Source organism: Camelus ferus, chromosome 15 (assembly GCF_009834535.1).
Source record: "Camelus ferus isolate YT-003-E chromosome 15, BCGSAC_Cfer_1.0, whole genome shotgun sequence".
Classification (NCBI taxonomy): domain Eukaryota; kingdom Metazoa; phylum Chordata; class Mammalia; order Artiodactyla; family Camelidae; genus Camelus; species Camelus ferus.
Window position 1 is genome coordinate 29,817,457 of NC_045710.1, and position 20,705 is coordinate 29,838,161.

At 48.1% G+C, this 20,705-nt stretch overlaps 1 long non-coding RNA gene across 1 annotated transcript in view; it reads right to left on the reverse strand.

Moving 5' to 3' along the window:
• LOC116668952 overlaps positions 1–20,705 on the reverse strand; it is a 76,036-nt gene that overhangs the window by 54,984 nt on the left and 347 nt on the right. Inside the window, exon 2 of the long non-coding RNA XR_004326264.1 lies at positions 11,731–11,897. This is a non-coding gene — a long non-coding RNA (uncharacterized LOC116668952). The remainder of the gene's footprint in view (positions 1–11,730; positions 11,898–20,705) is intronic.

The window sequence follows — 20,705 nt, forward strand, 5'->3', positions numbered from 1 at the left end:
GCCTTGTATGGTTAGGAACCCCTGCTCAAGCGGAACATTGCTAGCCCAGAAGGCAAATCAGGGCTGGCCCAGGGAAGGGCACAGTTAGGGGAGATTCTTCTGTGGATTTCTGGCATCTGGGACTCTGGGGACAGCAGGAGGAGAGGAAAGAGTCTGTCATATAGGGAAGAAGGTGGAAGAGAAGACAGACGAGCTTCCAGGAGCTACCTACTGCCAAGCGAGCTGGGAAAATGAAATAACCAGAGGTTCGGGGAGCTTATCCCCCAGGGGTTCTGGAACCACAGCAGCAAGGCCAGCTGCAGGTGCAGAGTCTGAGGCAGTCTATAAGAGAAGTTAGGCACTTGGGGTTCAAGTCCTGCTCCGCCACTCGGTAGGTGTGATCTTGCTCCAGGCAAGCTCCGTTTCCTCAGCTGTAGAATAAAAATAATGCCTGCTCGTGTAGAGGAAAAATTAGAGGCAATGTAAGTAAGGAACTATTCCTGAAGTGCCTGCCACATATCAGGCAATGCCCAGGACACAATACGTACCCCTTGGAAGGCCTTATTTAATTCTCAGGGTCCACCTATGAGGTGGATATTGAGGCTGAGAGCGTGGACCCTGCCAAGGTCACAGAGCAGGTGAGAAGCAGCACTGAGGTTTGAAGCCAGCTTCGTGAGACTCCAAGCCTTCTGGCTGCCACCGCCCCTTCCTGTCAGGCAGCGTGACGCTGAGCTAGGGATGTGTGTGCAGGTTTAGTCACACAGATCCATCAGTGAGAAAAGTATTCCAAGAGTAGATGACATCAAGGAGGTTCTTCTACGAACTATCATTTAAAGTCCCTCTTTTGGGGGAAAAGAAAAATTCTTTTTCTAAAAGGAAAAGTATAATTAGAGACCATCCATGCAGTCTCCGTGGAGCTTGCCCCACCTCCTCACCATCCGCCACCCTGTCTGAGCAGACTGGAACGGAGGCCGCCATCATGTCTGGAGAGGAGGATGCTGGGATGACTGCCAGCAACCCAGGCGCTCCCATAATACTACACTTACTGGGTTTTTTCCTAACGTTTTATGGGATTGGACACAGTGAAAATGCAAAAACTGTTAAGTCTGTAGCTTGATGAAGTTTCCCAAATCAAACACCAGGTAACCAACAAGAAACAGGACACTAGAGGGGAGGGTAATGGCTCAGTGGTAGAGCACATATTTAGTGTGCACAAGGTCCTGGATTCTAACCACAGTGACTCCATTAAAAAAAAAATAAAGATACTCCCAGCATCCCAGAAACCCCTCTCCTATTCCCTTGGAATGCCTACCCCATCACACCCACCAAAGGCTGACTTCCAACACCACTGATTAGTTTTACATCACTTAAACTACGTCCCGTAAATGTAATCAACCCCATAAACTCTTCTGCATCTGGCCTTTTTGCTCAATATTGTTACTTGTGAGTCATCTATATTTTCGCATGTATACAACTGCAGTTCATTGATTCACAGTGCTGTATAGTATTCCTTTGTATGAATATGCCACAATTTGCCCATTCTGGGCATTTAAGTAGTTTCCAATCACTTACAGGTTTTTGATATCCTGTGATTTTGAGTGGCTAGATGTCAGGCTCTCGAAAAGCCTCTTTGTAAAAAGTAAGGTTAGGTTTTATTACTGATGGATTTTTTTAAACAAGGATGTTGAAGCTTTCTTTACTCTAAAGCTAAAACTTCACAGTCAATTTGTTTCAGTATCAATAGTTTCACCTCTAATAGGAGTCCTAGAGAAATATACTGAAGTCGTTTGGAGTAAATACATGGGTAAATTCTACAGGCATCCCACACCTTCTCTTGGAACCAGTCACAGTTTCAAGACAATTTTGAGCTTTCAAGTTAGCAAATTATTTTATGAGAAAGAGCCAAAAAAGCATGATAAGAAAAAAGCTTTGTATAAAATGTCCTTCATGCCAAAGAAGGGCTGGGAAGACCCTTTCAGCTGGCAAATGCTTGCCATTTTTTCCCCCAAAATATGGGAGACACAAATGTGATTTAAACAGCTAAAATAATTTTCCTCTCTTCCATTGCAGTCATGAGGGAGCAGGGTGAAGGGAGTGACACATATAAACACAGCAAATTAATAATTTCTCTTGCTGTCAATTTCTCCATGAATTTCTCAGTTGCCACAAATGAACATACTTATATTACTGAAAATGCCTGTGAACTCACGTGGCCCCAAATCACTGAAATTTTCGTAGTTACTCCAGACTTTTTTTTTTCTTAACGAATTTTTCATTACAGAGGCTGACATTTTTAATTGCTAAAGTTATGCATTGAGAATGCTGACAACAATGGAGGAAGACTTGAGATGAGGCTGGACCAGTGATCAGGGCTGAGATTACACAGGTCTGTAAGTAAGAGGAGCTTGGATGTTCATTTACCTCTAACAATGGACTGATTTCTACATATTTAAAAGAAAAGAAATAAAATGCCCAAATACATTTTAAACTTCTTCAAATTTGTTTAGTAGGCAAAAATATGCTTTCCTCTCATTATTTAAATCAGTGTGGTCTTTCAAGTGTAAATTCAATCTTCTGAAAGCTTGCCACAGAAAGATTTGAGCCACTTTTTAATTTTCTCTATTTAATTAAAAATAACATCCAAGATTTATCTTTGGGGGAACCTGGGTGAAAGATCTATGAGACTTCGTAAATTTTTCTGCAACTTCCTGTGAATCTATAATTATTTCAAAACTTACAAGTTTAAAAATAAAAATAATAATATTAAAATAGTAAATAACTCTGTAGGCTTGTTGTTTCATTTAGCCCTGCCTTCAGGCATCATCCAAGTGTTCACACGGCATTTTGGAGACACTGAATCTAGGAATCTTTCTTTTCCACAAGTTTATCATTCCAGAGGGCAATATAGAAACAGAGCCTCTTAAAAATATGACTCCAAATTACAGACATTTGTGGCTATTCAAGACTTAAGAGTTTGTAAAACGTCTACTTTCTTTTCATTTGAAACCTTTTTATGGGGGGGTGGGGGCGGTGGGAAAGAAGCCTTTTAGAAACTTTTCTCCCCAAAAATGAGTACACTGAAAGGCCTGGACTTGCTCTCCATTCTGTATGCAAGTTTTGGTTTGTTTTACATCTGGGAGTAGATTTTTTTTTTCCTCCATAACTACATTTCAAACACAAGTATGGAATTGTGTTAACTAACGTTCAATTAGTCTGAGTTTGCAACTGGCAAGGGAAGAAAAACAATCTCTAAATACTGAGAATTTGCTAAAAATTGGCCAAAAATAGTCTCATCTTTCTGTTTGGGGGCCAGTGGTAGGGTGCTGCCTGGAGATCCCACAGAGTCCCTCAGGGGATGCTCTCACTTCATTCAGTTCCTCAACAAAAGATTCTCCATGCATGTGCTAAGCACTGGACCATCTGCTGGGAGCACCAATTAGGTTTAGAGACCACGTTCCAGTTCTGGCCCATGTCTTTTAGGACTGAAATTGAATGTTCTTCTACTGGTCTCTCAGTAGGAAACTCAGATTAGCAAATTCACAGAAGCAGGTATGGAAACAAGAGTCCCAGTTTATTAAATTGACCCCTCACACCCTCAACAGGGATCAGAATATGTAAACCCCTAACCAAAACCACCAACTGGGTGCACAAACGCAAGGAAGTGGTTAAGAGTTGGGGACCTGCGAGTCCGACTGCCTGGGTTCGAATCCCAGCTCTCACTTACTACTTTTGTGGTGTTGGGGAAATCAATTAACCTCTGTGCCTCCATTCTGTTATCTTTCATATCCAGATAATAATAGTGAACAATAGTGTTAGTTATGGTGAAGATTAAATGAGATAATGCATTAAAGGGCTTAGAAGAATATTCCCTATGATTGTTCTCTAAGTGCTTAGAAAGTGTTCTCTATTATTATTAAGTCAAATTATTCACCAGAAGGCTGCTTGGTGAGCCCAGAATCAAAGCAAAGGACAGATAAGAGTAAAGAGAGCAATATTTACCCTTAGCTCAGGAGACATGAGTGAAATGTCCCTCACCCCCCAAAACAATGGACATCGTCTGGTCACCAGGCTGCCCATGATCTTCACATTTTTTATTTCCCTCCCCTGGACCAGGCTGGAGAGGCCTGACACATCTTGCTTCTCTAAACCCTTTTTTCTGTGTGAACCACCTCTTGTCTGCTGGTCCATTTTTTCCCTTCTGTTTAGCGTGCATTAAGATTCTCCTTACCACAGTCCTACCAGACGTTACATCTCCACCCAACACCCACCCAGCCCAGTGCTGATTCAATTAGAACCACTCTCTGAGCTCCAGCTGGGGCACAAAAGTTCAGAGCCCATGTGCAGAAATCACATTACCTTCCCTATGAATCACAACCCATCATTTCACATCGGTGTCAGCAGAATTTAAATCTTTCACTAAGAGCTACACATGCCTTTCACAGTTGTAGAGTTTCTGCCCTTTTTTTTTTCACTGTAATTAAGTTTAGGGCACATGTATTTTTATTTTGGGTTCCATTACTTTATTTGTCTCTCACAATGGAAATTATATATATGTTTGCATGTATTTTAATTTGACAGGCAGACATGCTGAGGCAGCCCACATTAACTCCTTTGATCTCAGTTTTCTTGCTTAGGTGATTGTGGACGACTTCCATCTTGAACATCATGTTTTCAGATGACTGGCTTTGGAAATCGCCTGGCCTGGGCATATAAAAGTTGACTTGACACTTCCCCTTGATTGCCAAAAGCACCTTGCATTCAGTATATCTAAGATTGAATTCATAATCTTACCCCCTAAACTGGGTCTTCTTCCAGGGTCCCTCATCTGAATGATGGTACCTCCTCTATGTATCTGCACAAGCCTGGAACCTAGAGCCCATTCTTGATACTTCCTCTCCCTCACCTGCCACACATCATCTCAGGACTTCATCTCAGGACTTCAGCTCCTGAACATTCCCTGAATCCATCCACTCCTCTCCATCTCCAATGCTTTCAACCCTAGTCAAAGCCACTTTTGTTCCTGAGTTAGACTGTAACAATAGCTTCCTGACTGATCTCTCTGCCTTCTTTCCAGATCCTCTAGTCTCATACTGAAGACGGAGGCATGTTCTGTTTTCCAGATTGTCTAGCTGTGAATTTCTAATCATCAAATCACCAAGCATCCTTGCTAAAGATTCTGATTCTGATGCAGCCAGTCTGTGAATTAGTATTTGGGGATCATTGGCTTCAGCTCACCAGTGCCAGATGTGGCCCACTGAGAGATAGTCAAATATGTTTCCTGCATGAATAAAGGGATGCGGACCCAACTGAAAATAAAGATACTTCTTGAGTCCCCAGGCTGTTCAGGCACTCGGGACACGGTCATCAATAAAATGGACAAAAATCCCCTCTTTCATGGAACTTACATTCTTGTAGTAGGAGACGAACAAAACAAAAAATAAATAAAATAGACGGAATGTTAAATGGCAATAAGTGCTGTGGAAAAAAGAAAGCAAGTTGAAGGATGAGGGGACGGAAGTGTGGAGGGAGGGGCAGGCTGCCGTTCAGAATAGGATGGTCAAGGAGAGCCAACCTGGGAAGGTGGCCGTTGAGTAAAGACTTGAAGGAGAGGAGAGGGAGCCATTCAGATAACTGCAGGAAGGGCTTTCCTAGATGAACTCCAGAAGGAGCAAGCACACTCTGCACTTCTAGCATCCTCCAGAAGAAAGCCATTCTCTGCAGATCCTGGGTTCCTGCCCCTAGTCCTCAACTCCAAACTGGAGAAGATATTGCCAGTAAAATGCAGGTATTCTCACCTCCGTGTCATGGCTCAAGGGTCCCCTCTGCCTGAAAACCTGCTCAGGACCCCTCAGCTTTGAAGTTTTACTATCTCAGACCTTTCATGCTGCACCTGTATCTGGACATCCTTCTACCATAGCAACTAAGATTTTTTTTTCTAGTTTATATAATTGTCTCCCCCACTTTCCAAGACCAGACTTCAGGCTGTATGTCTTTATCTATTGTGATGTCCATAGTGCATAGCAAAGTAGGGGGCCAGAAGAGATTCTTGGTAAGTGTTAAGTACAGAAAAAAAAAAAAAAGAGGGAGAAAGGGAGATGGGAGGAAAGAAGGAAGACCTAATCTCTTGTTAATTGCCAAGCTAGGTATTTCATAGCGGTAGATCAGCAAACCAGGACTCGTGCTGACCAGTCCTATGAAAAGGAACATCTCATTCTTCTACCATCCTTCGGTGGTCTCTATGGAATTGCCTTCAGGCGCAGGTGGGTGATCATAAGATACGGTAGTAATAATAATAATGGCTGTCACCTGCCAGATGTACGCTCTGTGCCAGGCACTACACTAAGTCCTTTACATGCAACACAGCATGACCTCGTTTACTTCTCACGACCGCTCTAGGAGGTGGAGACAATTATTACCCCTATTTCACAAGTAAGGTGTCCAGTGTCTTGCCCAAGGTGAGTGATGGAGCGAGTATTCACATCCAGGGAGTATGACACCGGAGCCCAACTGTTTAATTTCTGAGTCAACTGAGCAATGACTTCAAGGGGACCCAAATTCCCAGTCTGGAAGCTGGGGAGAGCAGGTAAAAAAGAGAGGAGGAAAAGTGGCCTGGGCCTAGAAGAGAGTCCTGCTTCTGGAGAGGGAGGGCAGGTCTGCGGGGCAGGCAGGAGGCCAGGGCTTCAGAACCCCCATGGTCCTCTCAGGAGCTGAAAGGCTTTTCAGCAAAGCTCTACCCAGAGCAGAGAAGATGAGGCTGAGAATCCTCTGAGGGAATTTGGGGAGGGTAGCTGAATGTGAAACTGGATTGAGCAGGGATCCAAAATTCAGGACGTGCTGGGGGAGATGTCTCCTCACTTGGCCACAAATGGACCGGGGGGCTCCTGGCCCTCTGGGGCTGCCCTGGAAGAAGGTTGTCAGGGCTGCCCACTGGCCAGGGCTACCTCATTACACAGCTCCTGGGGCATCATTCATACTGGGCAGCAAGAGCTTTTTTCCACTAGGTCAACAAGCCTCAAAGGAAGTCTGTTTGGTCCTTGTGTCCACAGGACTTTCTCACCTGTTCCAGAGAGTTCCTTCTCCCCAGCAGCTCTGTCCTCTGCCACCCGACTCTCATCCTCCATGCCCCCATCCCCAAGAAAACCTTCCTTCCACTGGATTTTTCTACCACCTGAAGAACAAAATTTAACGATGGGGAGACTGGGGCACAGGGCCCTGGGTTGAGAGGGTAAAAACCAAAAGAGGTGAAATGGAGAGAGGTGAGGGGTCCAGCTTGAGCCCAGGCAGGGCCTCTGATTCTGGAAGCTCTGGAGAAACTTGACACCAAGGCCAGGTCCTGAGCCAGGGCGGGGGAGGGAGTAAACCATCTTCCCGGAGCAGGAAGTGAGGGAGAGAGAGTGAGAGTGCGCTGGAGAAGCTCTGTTTTCTTTGGCCTCTGCCAGCCCCGGGAGGGAGAGGGAGGAAGGCCAAAGGGAGGAGGATGGGGCCAGGGGAAAGATCCGTCTTTGTGTCCTCCCCTCCCCCAGGAGGTGGAGGCTGGAGCAGGGGAGGGGGGAGGATGGAGGGCACCCAGGCCAAGCCAGCGTTTCTTCCTGCCTGCTCCCTGTGAGATGTGCAAGGGAGCTGGGGCCACAGACTCCTGGGACCAGATGCCAGTCAGGTGATAATGTGGGGTGTGGTGAGGAGTTGGAGGGCTGGAGGCGGGAGGACAGAGTGTTAGTGTGTTGGAGGGAGGGGACCAGCCCCAAAGCACAACCTGGACACTCTGGCCCTGTGTTCTCTCCAGCCTTGATCTCCTGGGGCTCCCCCGAAAAGGCCTTGACCTTGTGCACTGCTCTCTTCACCAAAAAGAGCATGGGCAGGGAGATGGGGAGAGCGGTGGTGGTGGTCCTCCTGGGAAAAGCTCTGTGCTTAGGCAGGCCAGGGTACCCCCTCAGGGAGCCAGAACTGCAGAGCCCCAGTGTGTCTCCTGAGTATGTGTTGGGATGTAGACAGAGGGAGTCACTCTACTCCCAACTGAAAGGCCTCCTCAGGGCAACTCACATACACCCTAACTGTCATTCTCCCAGTGACTTGCATCCCAACTGACATCCTAACCCCAGATTCAGCATGAACACCCAGCCCTCACCGGGACTCCAAAACAGTCTCAATCCAAACAGTATGCAAAATTGCTGAACTTAACCCCACATCTTCATCCTCATCCAAAGACTTAACTGTGGTTCCAACTCCAGACTCTCACCCTGATCTGTGTAAGTCAGAAGCTCGACCAGCCCAGAGGTGTCTGCTGTGGAGTGGGAATTCGCAAACAGTAAGAGCTAACGGGCACAGAGCATTCACCAGGTGCTGGGCGCTGTAACAGGCTCTTTCTATTTTGTGTTGTATGTAATTAATACCAACCCTGTGCCTTAGCATTACTGTCACTACCTTTTTTTTTTTTACAGATAAGAAAACTGAGCCTCAGAAAGATTAGGCTAGTTATTCAGGTAAAGTGCCACCAGCCCTGGATGTGACTGCTCCCATCAGCAACATCTCACAGGGTGAGTGTGAGGGCTCCACTGGGATGTCTGCTGTCTGCACGAGGAACCTTACGGCTGCTCTGGAAGCCAAACCAACCTCCATCAGATGAGCTCCAAATGGTGTCTCTGCTCAGCTATCGAGTGAGAGTTGGCTCTGAGGTCACAGAGCCTGGAAGCCCAATGCAGAGTGACACAAGGACCACAGCATAGGTGGGAAGGATCTGATTCAGGAAAACAGCCCCCAGACTGTGGGGTCTCCCGGCTCAGCAGAACCACTGAGGACGCCAGCATCACACCCGCCACCCCACCACTTTGGAGGTGCTCTTCCCAATCTGCCAAATCCAACCTGGGCTCAGCTAATATTCTGATTCATCCTGGGGAGTGTGCTAGGCCAAATGCCATTCTAAATCACAAGGTCCTTCCAGAACACAATGAGGGGAGTCCTCGTTCAGGACAGGGAGGACAACCTTCTAAGCACAGAGGATTCTCCCTGACACACACACTTACAGAGGGGCTTGTTCATACTCTCACTGTCCCATTCAGGACCTCTCCAGTTTCTTTTCTCTGCCCCAAACCTTATGTCTTCTCTAATCCAGTGAGAGAAGCCCATGAGGGGTCTACCTTCCTCATCCTAGAGGACCTCACTCAGGTGGGCACTGGCCTGCAAAGTTCCCAGGACATCAGCAGGTGTGGGCCATACCAGAGGGAAGGTATGGCTTTCTGAAGTCCTCTATCCCTTCCTGGGTCAGGCTTCGTGTCCAGGTTTTTACAGCCAGGGTGTCTGTCTAACCAGGAAGGACCACAGCCAGAAATGCTCCATGTGTCCCACCCCCACCACTCCCCATCAGTCCTGAAAAGGCAACCCAGCTAAGGGACTCTGGCCACAAAAAACCTGAGCAGAATCCAGCTGAAAGATGCAGCCTATGGCCCAAGGTACTCTGGCTTAAAAGCCTGAAGTATCCTCTCCTGGATACTCCTGGCCTCTAAGCACGGAACATCTTGACCACACAACCCTTGCCTCTAGTGTTGCGTTTGACATTGCCTAGGTCCTTTCCAAACCAGCCCAGGGGTCCCTAAGATAGCCCAGGGGATCCCCTAAAGCCACCTGTGCCCAGTACCATCTTATTCTCCCCACAGACATACTTATCTCCCTCTCAAGTGCAATGTGTATGTTCTTCCTTTCCTGCCACCATCCCATTTGTCATTTGGAAACCATACTGAACTCAATAGCAATAATAAATATAATCAGCTCCTGGAGGAAGAGGGGCAAGTGGCATAGGCAGAGTAAAGCTGGGTGGTGGAGGGAGGCCTGGGGACGAGGCTCTGACAGGATAGATAGCTCCCCAGCTGGCCCTGCCCGGAACTGAAAAGCCTGGAACCCATGACCGCAGAGAGGTGAGGGCCATCAGAACAGCTCCTCTGGGCCTGGTGACCTGGAGTCCCCTCCCCGCCCTCCCCTGGAAGCTGACAGCTCCTGGGGCTGGGAACCCATCACCAACAGATCCCCTCCAGATTCCACAGATGCAGATTAAAGTCAGAAGAGAAACAACCCGCGCCGAGAGGGGCAGATACAGATGTGGCCATCAGAGCCCCAGATGTGGCTCAGCCATGGCGGCCGCCAGGACTGCTGTGGCTGTGAACAGGAATGTAGACCCAGATGGGGATGGGGACGGGGGCCGGAGGAGGGGACAATGCACACAGTTGCTTTCTGGGCTCCAGGAAGGCTGCAGCTCTGAGGAGAGAGGTCTAGTGGCTGACTTCATGAAAAGGCTCAGCCTGGTCCAGGAGAAAATAGATTTCTGCATATGAATATGCCACCCTCATCTACTCCAAGTCTCAGCACCCTCATTCTACCCTCTCCTCTAACTCCTGCTGCCCCTCCTCAGCTCAGCCTCCAGCCACAGAATCAGCTCCATTGGGACCCTTCTCTGTGGGGGGCCCTGGGGCTCTCCTTGGGTACCTCCTGCCAGGGAGGGGAGGGCAGTAACACTGCTGCTGCCTCTGCCTCCGGGAAATGGAGGAAAATGTCAGTGTCAGCCAGGCAGGTCAGCCTCTGTCCTAAGCCCCGCTAATACCCAGCATTCCAGGTGCCATAAAGATGAAGGAGCCCATGGCCCGGCTCAGGGCCCCCTGCACATAAACACCCCAATGATAAAACTCCCTACGCCGTCACTCCTGAGGCCCATTTACTTCCCACTTTGTTTTGAATTTTCATCTCAAGAGAAGTTTGCAAATCACTAACAGCAGGAATTTTCCAGAGGTTGCAGAATATAATCAGTGCCTTCTCAACCTGGCCACTCTGACAGAGCACTACCAGGGAGCCACCCACCAATGAACGGAGGAGGCAGGAGGCTGGAGGCAGCCAGCAGAGTCTGGGTGGGAAGACCCAGGAGGCCACGGAGGACCACCTGGCCCGGCCCCCGCCCTTGGGTGAGCTTGGCTTGTACCTCAGCCAGCCCCCATCCGGTCCTGTTTGTGCCAATAAGGAGACCAGCCCACGCTCAAGCTATTCCGGGAGGATTAGCTATCTCAACAGGGAACATCTCTCCCAGGCCAGGAAGTTTCTCTTTAAATATACCCAAAACCCCTCCCATTGCAGGATCAGCCAGTGCCTTTGGTCAGGCCTCAGGGGAGGGCAGGTGGAGGAAGACAGCAGTCACTGTCCTTTCTTAAGAAGCCAGAGTCGCAGCACCGGGATTGCCACGCTCCCCCAACCCCCACCCCCACCCCACCCCACCCCACCCACTGTGCTTCTGCAGAGTGCAGCTCCGGGATCCACTGACCGCTGAGTGGAAATCATAGGACTGGAGTTTAGTGTCACCTTGACCCTTCGATGATCTCTAGGGATGACCTACTGCATTTACCACAGGAAGCAAAAGCTCTTTTGGAAAAATTCACCCCCTTCTTTCAGTCTCCTCCAAAGGGCCAAACTAATACTTCTTGAGTGCCTACCATGAGCTTCACCTGCTGGAACACATCTAATTTCATCTTTACAGCTCTATAAGTGTAGAAATACCATCATCCTCTTGAGCACAAGGAAATAGAAAAATTACCCTGAGGTCACAGAGCTACTCGACAACAGGGCAGGGCCAGGACTCGAGCCCATGTCTGAGTTGTCAACCTGTGCTTTCTCCTCCACCTGAGAAGAGGGGAGGCTGGACCCTGAGCGCGGGGAGGTAAGGGACGGAGGAGATGCAGGCAGCACTTCCCTCACAGGCACGCTCCAGCTGTGACTCACCTGACTGCCTTCCTGACAGGTAAGCATCCGGCTTCACACCTGGGCTCACATCTTCCCACAGCCCAGGCACAGGATTCCCGGCAGCTCAGCCAGACGGAGGGGTAGCCAGAATCATTGCTTCCCCCTCCTTCACCAGAGGAGACTCAGTTAAGCTTTCAGAGCTCCACCTGAAATTATAGATCCATAAGGATTCTCAGTGTCAGATGGGTATAAATCAAGGCAGACTCACTCCTGGGAAGAGGAGAGATCGTGGCCTGTTTTGTAAAGAAGTGAAACCCTTTGTGCAGAAAGGAGGGAGAAGAAAGCCCCTGAACAGTGAAGGGATGGATCGAAGTTTGGAGAAGTGGGCCCACCACTGTGGGAAGGGGGTGGGGGCACCAGGAATGACACACACAACGTGGGGCTCAGTAGCCATCTGCGGCTCTCCCATCCAGAGCTCAGAATCCTGGTCCCGAGGGGGGCCGCAGCAGCCCTCCTCATGCGGTCTACTCTGCATTCCTCACATTCTTTACGCTCAATTAAGGAGAAATAATCAGGAGAGCAAGCAAGTCCGCAGCAGGGCGGCCATGCCCCATACTGGCGGCATCACGTGTGCGGAAACTGCCCCCTCCCTCGGGTCAAGCCAAACCGGGGCTGGGACCGAGGGGCCTTTAGGGGATGAGGATGGCAAGTGGTGAGGACCAGGGTGTCCCTCTGTGCTCCACTGAGACAAAAGAGGGTGAAGGAAGTAGGAAGTGGGGTGGGAGCAGGAAAGAAAAGGAGACAGAAGACCAGGTCAGAGTAGTGGGGAGGTGTGCAGCCAGAAGCCCTCAGCCATCCATTTCTTAACCGGGCTATTGCTCTAAGGCGATCACAGTCCTGTGTCACCATCACCGTCCACCACCATCATCAAATGCCCTAGAGATGCTCTTGGATGCTTAGAGCGTTCTCGCCTTCATCAGTTAGTGGCATGTCATGAGAAGAGTACCACTCTGTGGGCTTTAAAATACACCATCTGTAATCGGCAGGGGCCTACCATCCTGACCCTCGGAGAGCATGCATGTTATTTCCTCTGCTTAAACCCCATAGGCCCAGCCAGCCAAGCAAACTCCCACTCCCCCAAGCCTCTATCCCAGGGCTGCCTCCAGCCCCCACTCCCAACTCTATCCCCACAAAGCTTTCCCTGGCATCTCCAGCAGACCCAGGGCCTCCTCTGGGCCCCTTCTTCATCCAGTACATGTAACCAGGATGGATCTCACGCTGTTCTATAACTTCAGGTGTGTACGTCTCTACCTCCACTGGAACGAGTAACAACCAAACGATCGTCATTACTTACTGAGCATGTTCTATGTGCCACACACTGTGTTAGCACTTGACAGACCATGTCATTTAATCCTTTTAACATCCCTAGAGATCATTATTATTATTATCCCCAATTTACCCATGAGGAAGTTGAGACTTAGAAAGGTTAAGTAACTTGTCCAAAGTGACCCAGCTAGTAAATCAAGGAGGGGGAGCTTGAACACAGCATCGTAAAACGCCCAAAGCCATGATATTTATCTAACGCTGAGATGTTTGAGCACAGGGTCTGTATTTAGGCTTGTTTATCACTATCTGGCAAAGAATAGTGGCTCAATGTAGGATGCATGGATGGAGGGATGGACGGATAATGGGGGCTTTACAGAGTTTCTGGGCCAAAGCTGTCACCCCACTTCTCTTATCGATGGATCAAATTTGTGAAGTGATTTGCTAGACTAAAGGCCCATTCTATGCTCTTTGTTGGGTCTACTGTTAGGGCTTACTCTGTGGCCACTTTGGGATCTCAGTCTGTGGTCAGAGGTAGGAGCCAGCTTATAATCAGAGAGAGAATCAGTCTGGGCCTAGTGCAGAGGATCAGTCTGGATGTGGGAGGAAGAGGATACTTCTCTGCCCAGCTGACTTGCAGTTTGAATAGAGAATGGACTGCTCTCAAGCCAGAGAGCGTTGTTCCTGAGCATTCAGAAGTGGAAGGATGAGTGTGCGAGTAACTGGATGTTGTGGGATGGTCCAGGCCAGAGTGCCCTGGGAATGGGGGCAAAAGGATGCACCCACTAAGTGAGCACTGTGTCCTGCTGTGAGCCCCACACACGTGTGAGTGCACGCTGTGTGCAGCACATGTGCGTGTGCGGTGGGGGTGACAGGGGCTGGGTAGGGAGTGAGAGAGACAAGCACACACCTGTAATAACATTGGCTTCAGAAGCGAGGAGAAAAGAAATTCCCCCAACTGTTTCATCAGAGCCGAAGTTACCAAATTACGTTGTTGTTTTAAATTTGAGCTTCTCTGCCTGCAAGTGGGGGGATCTCAGGTTCACGAGCTTAATGCTTGGCTGGGTCTGGAGCTCCACTTCCCCACCCAACCCCAGGCTCCCAGGGCTCCCAGGCCCGATGAACAAAAGTCTTCTCTCCCAGGGCTTTGAAGTGGAAACACTAACTGCTCCCTTTAATTAGAAAGAAACCCCCTATTGTTCCTGCTTTATTACTGATGGATGAAGATGTGTGTGTGTGTAGGGGGGTGGATTCTAAAGAGCAGGAGTGGAATAGGGGAGGAGTGGAGGGGACACGAAATCTCTATTTAAAATAAAAAAAATCTCCATATTCAGTCTCCATGCCCTAAACCAGATCTCTTTGTCCACCCAATCAACCAAGATTTTCCAGGGCAACCAGCCTTTGATGAGATGTTATAGCAAAGATAAAGAACAGGGTTCCAGCCCTCCAAGAATTTATAATCTAGACAAGGGAGACAGGGCAAGGGGATAAGAAATGAAAGCTAATTGATACCAAATCAGTACTGCCAATACAAGCAAGAAGGATTTAGGATATGTAGGGCAGGGTAAGAGTCCCATAAGACAACCTCCTAAGAAAATTTGGGGGAGTGGTAGCTAGGGACTTGGGCCAGATGCTGCAGACTAAAGAGAATTGACAGAGAGTCTAGGAGAGGGTGTTCCCACTCCAGGCAAGGTTCATGGCCTGTGCAAAGGCACAGAAGGAGGAATGGGCACTGCGTCTTCAGAGGACAGTCAGGAAACGGGTCTGGTTGTAAAGGAGGATGCAGGCAGAGGAAATCAAGTTGCATGGAGCAGATATAGCAGAGGAGTAGGAGACTTTGAAAGCAAAGAGAGGGCAATGTTCTTGATGAGATAATTAGGGAGCCACTGGGCCTTCCTGAGCAGTGGAGTGAATTGATAAGAGGTGGCCCTTGGAGAGATGAATCTGGCAGCCCTGCACAGGACAGCGTGGAGGAAAGGAAGAGGAAGGCGAGACCAGCTGAGGCGCTCCTGGGGAAACCCAGGTAATGATGGCTTAGACTACAGTGATGGCAGAGGGACCAGGAAAGAAAAGGTGAGTCGGGGATAGATTTCAAAGGAAGAAACAAGACGAGCTGACAGAATAGATATAAGGGGATACAAGAGTGGGAAGAGTCAAAGAGACCTCCAGGACCTCCAGTCTGGGAGACTAGGGGATGCTGGAGGAGGGAAGGGGGTAGAACCCTCTAGGGGAAGTGAGGGACCAGAGGAGTTAATAAATGAAGCCCCTGAAAAGCTTTCTTCTCCCTTCCAAAGATATCCTGAACTCAGTACTCAGAGGACAGCAACTCCACGGTAGGAAAGCTTTGTTCCCTGGGACAGAAAGCACCATTAGTGAAAACATCTATTTTTCATGCACTTCAAAGTGATGCACACCTGTGCCTCATTAGCTCCTCAAAACAACCACAACAGCTATCATTATCCCCATGTTGCAGATGAAAAAACTGAGTCTCGGAAAAAACTGAGAAACTTGCTCTAGGTACACAACTAGTTAAGGGCAGAGCAGGGAGCAGAAGCCTTCTTTCAGCTCAGAACCCCTCCCACTACTGGCTGGCAGCCCCAGGGAGGGGAAGGGGCTGGAGCTGCACGTACCCTGAGTCACTGGGGCCACGAAGGCTGAGGCTCAGAGAGAAGGTCCACCCTGGACTTCAACCACACCTCCAGCCTGCCCCTCACACTCACATAGGGCGTAAGTCGGGAGCCAAGGGTTGGAAACGCCAAGTCTAATCAGACCTCACAAGCCCACAGATGGTTTGAATCAGCGTGCTACCTTGATAGGAATAATGAGGAGTCCTGAAGACAGTCTTATGCCAGCTTCATCCGTCTGGACAGAGAACCTCATCTTCCACAAGAATTACGCCACCCCAGGTCCCATCGCCGCCCAAAGCTGGGCAAATCCTTCGTGGGGAAGTCCCCTGGTCCCGCATCACACCTGCTCCCCAGCCCCCACCAGCACAACCTCCTACGGATCTTCCAAAATCTCTGGCCCCGGGTTCTGATTTGACAAACTCTGACTTCCTAGGCCTTTCTTGAGGCTGAAAGTAGTTCCTAGGGAGAAATGGGGGACCATGGGTTACACAGCCTGGGCGAGCGTTGTGAGGTGGGGTAGATGGGCCTGGATCCAGACAAATGTAGAACCAGACAAATGTCCTACCCACTTCCTGGCAGAATGAGTGTCCCCAGTTTCATTGTTTCATTCATTCAACATGACAAATATCACCATGACATTTCCTTTGATAGGACACCTGACCTAGGGCACCCAAATCTCATAAAACCTGGGGTTAGTCAATCTAGAAAGTCACAGAGTCCCAGGACCAAAACCAGACCTACGATTTAGAAAAATCTCGCCTCTAACTGGGGGAGCCCTTTGGAGCCTCGACCACAGAATGACAGCAGTGGCCCTTCCCTAGGGAAAGCCCTGGGATCTCAAACCCCCATGGGTGGCCCTGTAGCAGGGGCCTGCTTTAATAAAAAATTGGCCCTGCCCCACCCCCTTGCATAGCAAGACTTAATTTGAAGCTTAAAAAACAATGAAGTTAATTTTTAAAAACCTTTCATTGAGTTCCATGAGACCCCTATTAATTTTATTGTTTCAATAAAGTATTTATTTAATTGTCTCCAGAAGGGCCCTGTTAAATGCACAGATGTTACCTGAGTCAGAAGGGAGGGAGCTGGGAGCCTTTTTTCACCCTCTCCCATTAGCACATTAGCAGGATTCTATTATTGGATTAGCTGATTGTCACCTTAAAAGTCATAAGTAGGGCCCTAAGGGAGAGACCCAAGGCAGGTAAATTCCTGGGAAGCAGTTCAGGTCACAGGAAGCAGAAAGCCAGGCTGATAATAAAGAGGCTGGGTTTGGTTAAGACAGAAGGAGACAATTCCTTTCTGCTGATAAGGAAACATTTGTTATTTAGCCTCTGGCACGAGGCTGATATCCCTGAAAAACATCAGAGGACGAGCACATTACTAAAGGTATGGTGTCCAAACCACAGGAGGGGAAGTTGGCATAAGATCTCTGGAATGTTATGTTGAATTGTCCACAGTTGTTTAGTACTGAGTACCTGCTGGATGCTGCCACTACTGGGAAATCCGAGCAAAGAGCGGTGAACAAAACAAAGACCCCGATCTCATGGTGCTTACAGTCTAAAGAGGGGAGAGACTGACAACAAAAAAGTAAAAATACAACAGATGTATCAAGATATTTTCAGACAACAACAAATGCTCTGTGGACAGAGTAATGTGGCAGAGAGTGGTTAGAGGAGGACTGTCATGAAATGAGACGACATTTTAACCAAGACTTGAATGTATGGAGAAGGCTGGAGGGTGTGAGGGAAGAGCTTTCCTGGCAGAGGGAACAGCAAGTGCAAAGGTCCTGGGGCCCCATTTTGAGAGGAACATTATCAAACGACTAAGTAACTAGAGGAGCATAATCTGGGAGAGGCCCAGAGATTCTCATACACCAAGAATATTTCAAGAAATACCTCAGGACAGAGGCTCATCCTATATGTTTGTGCCCCTGGTTATTTGCTTGACATCTAACACAGAGAATGGGTGGTCAATAAATGTAAGATTGAAAGGAGGGAAGGAAGGAGAAGAAGGGGGAGACAACATTTACAGGGAATGCCATTTAGTCAGGTTATTTTTTTAGTTGAACAGCCAATTAAGAGAAAGAAGGAGGGGAAAAGCTCATTTTATACACTAGGTCTTTAATTACCAAGCTAAGGAGGCTCAAGGGAGGAAGGCAGGGGGACGTACATCCAGGTCCATCTAGGAGCCAAAGTGTAATTGAAGAAACTGTAATGGTAATCACTCCCGAAATTATTACAGGCCCTGCTTTAGAGATTACAACATGCTTCTGCATACATTTTCCATTTCTAACAGCCTTATGAAATAAAACAATGTTAGTCAATATTTGATGAACTACCTATAGGCCTTGGCACCATGCTAGGTGATGGGGATATACCTGGAGTAGAAATCAAATAAGGCCCTGCTTTCATGGAGAATATAGTCCATTGTAGACAGACTTCAATCAAACGACACAGAGAAGAGAAACTACAAACACAATGAGTGTTGCAATGGCTAGGTACACAGGGGTACAAGAACCCATGCCAGGGGTGGTCAGGGAAAGCTTCCTGGAGAAGTTGTCTTAGGAGCTGAGCTCTAAGGATGTGTGGAGTAACTAGGCAAAGAGGGAAGAAAAGAGTGTTCTAAGCAGAGGGAACAGTAAGTTGGGGGAGAGAGCAGAGTGCAAATGAGGAGCAGGGGTGGGTAAGTGGGTCTACAGCAGAGATGGGGAGGCAGAACATAGTTAAGAGGGGAGTGGGCGAGGTGGACAAGGCTACAGAAACTATGAAAGAACGTTTATCTTTGGCCTATAGGAAACTGGGGGCCAAAGAAGGTTTTAAATTATCTTCAAATACTTGAAGAGCTGTCTTGAGGGAGATGGTTTAGATTTACTGCAGTCAGATAAGGTCCTGACTCCCTATAAGAAAGTGAGCTTATCCGTCATGGGGGTGGGGGACGGTGATAGGCCCTGTTCGAATGACAGGAAGGAGCCCTGCTTTGGTCAGGAGATTGAGAAGGATCAGTGACTCCAGCTTTTTCACCATTAAGGATCCCTTTTATTCATCCTGTCTGCCTACCAGGGTACATTTATATAACATAATAAGGATCCCTTTTATTCATCCTGTCTGCCTACCAGGGTACATTTATATAACATAATTGCTCCTTCATTTTTCTTAACAACCACTTATCAGCACAAGAGACCCGGTGCATGATATTATTCTGGCCACAAGCAAAATGTTTCCCTTGACTGAGCAAACTCCTCATGAAATATTTCCTATAGGTTTTCTGGAATATTGACAACAGCTCCCCCCTCCCCAGTACATTTACAGAGTCCTGAAGATCTTTGGGATTCAGGCTGGGAACTGCTCTGATGATCAGACCCAAGGTCTCTTCCAACCAGAGGACTCTCTGAACCATGAGGTAAGCCTCCATGACAGGCATTTGGGGAATGAGCAGTGGATGTGAACTAAAGCAGTCGGGGAAAGCTTTCTGGAAAAAGAAAGTCTTGAGATGGACCTTGAGGGATGGACAAACTTTGGATAGGTCAGAAAGGATGTCATCAGGCAGGAGGAGCAGAGCGTGCTAGAAAACTGGTGCAACACAGCATCAGGAAGTACTTGTGGATACAAGACCAGAAGAGGTAGGTTGCAACAGACTTTAAACGCCAAGCTAAATTATCCTCCAAATGATGGGGAATCGTCAATGATTTTAGAACAGGAAAATGATGTGCTGAAGTGATGTTCTTGGCAGATGTATCTGGTGCCCATACATGATTTGAGGTGGGAGAAGAACACCAAGGGGACCCAGTCAACAGACCAGATGTGCAAGGAAGAGCCTGGACTGGGGAGGATGGCACTGAGGAAACAAAGGGGCCAATCCAAGAGTTTTTTTGTTTTTTTTTTTAAGCACAGGATTTAAATTTGAGTTTTGAAGCATCAAAGAGACCGAGGTGTCTCAGAGCCTGCTGGTGCAGAAATGAAACAGTCAACAAGGGAAGCTTGTGGCGAGGAAGGAGATGGTAACGCGTGTGGTATCTTGAGGAGTCTTTGCACATGACATCCTTCAGAGCAGTTACCTCCGCAGGTGGGGCCGGAGGGGCAGGCAAGGTGGCTTTCACATCTTATGATACATAATCTCTCTTAATGAAGGGATTTTGTGTAATTTTTACTTCCTTTTTCGTGCTTTTTGGAATTTTTCAAATAATTATTTTAATTCCATGCAGACTCCCAGAGTCTCATTAACCCTTTGCAAACCATCACTCCTGATTTGTTCCCTCTGCCCCCACAGAGCAGGGGAAGGAGGGGATGATTGACAGGGTCTGCAGGGGTCTCTGAAAAACACTTCATGGGGCTTTAGTCTTAGCGCCTGAGACTGCAGTTTTCCCTGGGGGTGGGGGGTGGGAGCGGTTCTCCTCAATGTACCTCTTTCAGTGTCTCCCTCCTCTCCCCACTGCCCCTGCCCCAGCAGGGCCTGCTTCTGTCCTTTACAGGCTCAGACATCAGCAGACACCCACCTTTGAAGCAAGATTGCAGTGCTAGGCTTGGAAAAGACTGACCTTGGGGTTTTTACAGCTGAAATCAGCCCAGCCCAGCCCATGAACTAAACCACAGACGCAGGACAGAAGACGGAAGACTGCAGTCCCTGCCGTCAGAGGCATCTGTGTCCAAATCCCAGCTCTGCCACAAGTTACCTAACCCCTCTATACGTCAATTTTCTCATCTTGAAAATTGGAGATAATAATAGTATTTACCTCTGAGAGGTATTAAGTGGATTAAATGATGATGAAAGGCATTTAATGAGTGTACTCTATCATTAGAATTAATAAGAACAATAAAATAATAAATCTTTACAACCAAACCTCGTTGCTCGGAGGCAAAAATCACCTTAATGAGCTTCCATCTTGGTTCCCACTAGTGGCATTTATTGGCTCCTCTGCTGCTCCCTTCAGCTGGAACTTTTCGCTTCTTCCCAAACCAACAAAGAGCAGAGAGAAGACCTGAAACAGGGCCTGAGTCTCTGCTTCGTGATTTCACGGTGGTCTGCTCTGCCACTCACGATTTGTGTGATATTCGACAGATTCCTTAATCT